Source organism: Hemiscyllium ocellatum, assembly GCF_020745735.1.
Source record: "Hemiscyllium ocellatum isolate sHemOce1 chromosome 27 unlocalized genomic scaffold, sHemOce1.pat.X.cur. SUPER_27_unloc_9, whole genome shotgun sequence".
NCBI lineage: Eukaryota > Metazoa > Chordata > Chondrichthyes > Orectolobiformes > Hemiscylliidae > Hemiscyllium > Hemiscyllium ocellatum.
Genome location: NW_026867518.1, coordinates 876,530 through 881,785, shown reverse-complemented (window position 1 = coordinate 881,785; position 5,256 = coordinate 876,530). Strand labels below are relative to the sequence as shown.

Sequence of the window (5,256 nt, the reverse complement as noted above, 5' to 3'; positions counted from 1 at the left end):
TCTCTGAACACGATTCCTAATCTACTGTTATTCCAGACTTATATGCGTAACATCTAAACCTAAATAGTTAAAGCTCCTCAGCCTGATCTCCCACAAACAACAGAATGGTTTCAGCACAGAAGGAACGTGCTCAAATGGAATGTCTGTTCTTAAATTCCATGTTAAGGTTATTATTGCATTAATCTGTTATAAATGGTGTCTGTTTCAGAAAGGCACAGAGAGACATGCTTTTGTGGAACCCAACGGGAGTTTTCTGATCACAGAATCATACAGTACAGAAAAGGCCCTGTGGCCCATCAAGTGTGTACCACCAATATATTATCACTTACACAAGAGTCATAGAGCTGTACAGCAAGGAATCAGACTCATTGGTGTTTAAAACTAGAGGACATAGGTTTAAGGTGGGGGGGAAGGAGGGAAAAGAGAGAGAAGGGGATCTAAGTGGCAACCTTTTCACACAGAAGGTGTGCACGTACAGAATGAGTTACCAGAGGGAGTGGTGGGACTGGTACAATTACAACATTTCAAAGGCATCTGGATGGAGAGGTGAGTTCAGAGAGATATGGGTCAATTGCACGCAAATGGGATGAGATTAATTTCAGATATCTGGCCATCATGGCCACGTTGGATGGAAAGGTCAGTTTCTGTGCTGTCCAGCTCTATAGTGGGGTCATAACCCGTGTCCACATTCTGTCCTCTACCTTGCCACTCGTTGTGAGGCTCAGAGCCTGGGAATATCGTTGGGTCACCCAGACCCTGACAATTTCCACATAGCTCTGGGCATTTCTCACAAACACCACTCGGATTGTCAGCCGCCGTCAGAAACTTTAGTTTTCCTTTTTATCCATCCTTCAGCACTGGGCAAGAATTCTCTGTTCCCGTTGTGGGATCGTGTTCAAATAGCGACCAAAATCAGCAACTGGTGAAAACAGCCTCTTTATTCAGCAACCACAAGTTGTACAAGTTTGAGGTGGTGATGGAAACCCGAAATACCATCCTTACAGCAGCCTCTTTACACACAGTTCTTATAGAGATTAACACTCCATCACTATGGTGTCCCATTGTTTTATCTATTGTACACAAACGCTGGCTGCTACTCCCGATGGGATTGAGATTGTCTGTGTGATCTGCTTGCAGAACTAAGAGGTGACAGTCCTTTTGTCTTTTAAGTCAGCAAATGTTAGTAAAATTACTCGGCCTGTGTGCTCTAAATAAGTTAGCCATTGTACCTGCACTGAATAAAAGAATAAACGGAATTAAACTGTTTACTGCAGCTGGGTTGGGAGACTTGTTTAGTATTTGCCAGTGAGAGTTTCATTCATTCCTGCAATTTCATGGAAGCGCAGTCTCGATAGTCAGCTTCTTAAAGGGGACAGTGGCTGCGAGTCAGGGAAACTGATGTATTTATGTATTGATGTATTTATTCAGGTCCTGATAGATGGTTGGCAAGGGCTGATTAATATCGTATTCTTTCATGGTGATAAGATGGCAGGGAGGTATTGTTCTGAAAACATGTTGACAGTTATTGAGAGGTAGCATTTGATGCAGAAATAGGCCTAAACACTGCTTGTAGCAAGAGCTGGTAAGGGATGAAGGTGTGAAAAAGCAGTAATGAGTGTTTTAGCTTATTCTATTTTGTAATAGTAAAATATACTACAAAACTGTGAGTGAGTGAGTGAGTGAATGAATGAATGAAGCAAGCTATGTTACAGGAAAGAGTTATGGGTGAATGAAATGGGAATGCAATATTATTAGATACAGGGCTCCTGTGAGCAAGTTAGAAAAGACTTATGAATGACTTAATAGAAAGAGTTTGAGAGTGGGTTAGTAAAGAGACCTACAATACAATATCTCACACCACGTCATCGTCCTGCCAGCCTTGTGGGGTCGGAGAAACCGGAGCCAATCTTTACACAGGGCAGGTTTCTTCAGCGTCAAACATGACAGATATACACCTCCTGACTTCAGTCCATGTTCCATATCAGTAAGTGTGTCTTAACAGTTGCTCAACTCACCAGGCAATGTATGCCCTCTTGAATATTAATACAAGTAACACCCACAAAGCATCCAAACGTTTGCTACTCAGTGTGACTGGATTGGTGTCTGACCAGATGGTATGACTGACTGAATCCCTTCCCGCACTTGTAGATAGGCTGGTGTCTCCGCAGGGAAGACCAATCAATGAACCCCTTCCCACACACTGAGCAGGCGAATGGTCTCTCCCCGGTGTGGACCTGTTGGTGACTCTGCAGGTTGGAGGACTGAATGAATGCCTTCCCGCCAATGGAGCATGTAAACGGCCTCTCCCCGGTGTGGACCCGTGGTGTCTCTGCAGAGAAGATGAATCATTGAAGCCCTCCCCGCACATGGAGCAGGTGAATAGTCTCTCCCCGGTGACACTGCAGGGTGGATGAAGCGCTGAAAGTGCTTACCACACACAGAGGTGAACGGCCTCTCCCTGGTGTGGACCCGCTGGTGGGTAACCAGGGTGCATAACTGAACGAACGCCTTCCATCAGACAGAGCAGGTGTACGGCCTCTCCCTTGTGTGGACCCACTGGTGACTCTGGAAGTTGGAAGACCGGTTGAATGCTTTCCCACATACACAGCAGGTGAAAGGCCTCTCCCTAGAGTGGACCCGCTGGTGACTATGCAGAGTGGATAACTGAACGAACGCCTTCCTACACACGTTGCATGTGAAAGGCCTTGTCCTCCCGTCTGGACCCGCTGGGGGGTCACCAGGGCAGATGAATGGGTGAACCCCTTCCCACACACTGAGCAGGTGAATGGCCTCTCCCCAGTGTGATGGTGGCGATGGCTTTCGCAAACTCTGGAAGTTGAATTCCTTCCCGCAGTCCCCACATTTCCACTGTTTCTCCATCACGTGGGAATCCCCACCGCCCTCTAGTGTCAACAACCAGTTGAAGGACCACTCACAAATAGAACGTGTTCTATGTCTTGCTGCTGCGAATGAGGTGTTGCTATTTCAGTCTTTGTACCCGCTTAAAGCTCTTCCTACAGTCAGTTCACTGGTACACGCTCACTGAGGTCTGTGTACTTCGGTCTCACTGAAGTTTGAAACCTTTCAAAGCAGGCAGGACAGAAGACAAATAAAATATCCAGTGAGATTCAAAAGGCTGATAACATTCCTGTGCCAGTGAATCGATTGGCTCGATCAGATCTTGTTTTGAGATTACTGGCTGCAATTCCATCCGTTCTCATATCCTGCAAAATGGAGATTACAGAAGACATCACTGTCTACACAGGATAGAAACTCCAAACAGACAGTTTTGGTTCCTGTGGAACATTCTTTCTGCTCTCCCTCCCCCCAGAATTTGAATCTAAATACCACAGTCTCCCTCCATCCTCACTAGGTATTATTGCCCCATGTTCCAAATTCTCCATAAATGCTGAAAAATGTTGACTGATGGATCTATGCTCGCCTCTTCCTGCCCTGGACACAGCTTGTCACAGATTGAACTATGAGTGAGCCATTCAGCTCCTGGGATTTGCTCTGCTGTTCCATAAAATCAGGTCTGTGCTACTTTGGCCTTCACTCCATTTCCTGCTGTTCTCCGTAACCTTTCATATCCCTGTCATTTAAAATTCTCTTCAATTAAGCCTTGAATATATTCCATGAGCCAGTCTCCATTACTATCTGTGAGGGAGCATTCCACAGACTAACAAGAAAGGAATACATTCCTAATTTCTCCCTGAAATGGGAGACCACTTCCAGGCAGGTGGAGACTAGTTAGTTTAGAATCATGTTCAGCATGGACTGGATGGAATAAAGAGTCAGAAACGGAGCAGTTTAACCCCAGAATGGAAAGGGGGGGTGAAAAAAGGAAGTGCCGTACTCACAGATGGTGGACAGAGAAAGGAAGTTGCAGTCCGAGGTGAAGCTCAACCTTCAATCGGGGGGGGGGGGGGTGAAGAGAGGAGTCGCATCAGCTTCAGAAGCTCATGGTCAAACTTCCGCAGTCAGTCAATACGGCGGCTCTGATTGGCCGGCGGAACAATCGCCTTTCAGCTACCCAGGCATTCCAATTGGCTCACAATTGACCTGTGTGATGTCATGACATGTGGCCAATAGGAGAGAACCGTCTTGGAATACGAGATTGTCATCGGCCGGCTCCTTCCGGACGTCCCGCCCCGTATATGGACGTCACAATGCGGAAGTAGCCCGATCAGTTTCAGACTGATACCCCCAACTCTGAGCAACATCTGGGAGCAAAGCAATATCTCCCCCTTTCTATTCCTCATCCTGGGAGGGAGAGAGAAGAGGGAAAGCACTGTACACTTATACCAATTGGCGGCGGAGAGTGTAGAATGCAAGCGAAGGGGTTTCGGATTCGCTCTCTCAGATCCTCATGGCATTTATCAGAACTGGAACGTGAAAAGGGTCAGAGATTTGTCCAGTGTTATTAAATTGTTAAATATTCAACGTGCTTTTCGTGGTTTTCTCACATTTGATTATAATTAATTGTTGTAATTATGTGTTGTAGCTATGTCATATATTTCCAATTATGCTGTTATTGAAGGGGAAGGTAAGTGAGCATTGGACAGAGTGATACAGATGTCCAGCATGGGAACAGACCCCTCAGTCTAACTCGTTCATGCTGACCAGTTAATCTGGATAAATCTCGTTCCATTTACCAAAACTTGGCCTATATCCCTGTAAACCTTTCTTAATTCATTCACCCATCCAGATGCCTTTTAAATATTGTAATTGTAGCAGTCTCCACCACTTTCTCTGCAGATCATTCCATACGTACAAAGAGAGTCCATTCATCGGTCTAACAATGGCAGGGAAGAAACTCTTTCTGAACCTGTTGGTGCATGTGTTTCCAGATTCTGTATCTTCTGCCTGACCAAAGAGGTTGTGAGAGAGCATTAGGGGGTTGGAGGAGAATTTGATGATTTTGGCAGCATTTCTGCAGCAAAGAGAAGTGTAGGTGGAGACCATGGATGGTAGGTTGTCTTCCATGATGGTCTGCGATGTGCATAAAACCTTCTGTAGTATCTTACCATTCTGAGCAAAGCAGTAGCTGGACTAGGTCATTACACATCCAGATAGAACACTTTCTATAGTGCATCTGTAAAAGTTGGTGAGGGTCATTATTGATATGCCAAATTTCATAAGCCTCCTGAGGAAGGAGTGTTGTTGTGCTATCCTGACTGAGATTACCCCATCATTTTTCCAGATGGTGAGAACACTCAAACAACACACCGTGGAGTTTGCATTGCTGACAGAAAG

At 45.6% G+C, this 5,256-nt stretch overlaps 1 long non-coding RNA gene across 1 annotated transcript; it reads right to left on the bottom strand.

Annotated features, from left to right (window-relative positions):
* Positions 1 to 920: 920 nt before the first annotated feature.
* On the bottom strand, positions 921 to 3,919 carry LOC132808674 (uncharacterized). Its single transcript, XR_009642133.1, has 2 exons — positions 3,861 to 3,919; positions 921 to 3,224 (listed from the first exon to the last, which is right to left on the bottom strand). It is a non-coding gene; the product is annotated as an uncharacterized LOC132808674 (long non-coding RNA).
* Between the last annotated feature and the right edge of the window lie 1,337 nt (positions 3,920 to 5,256).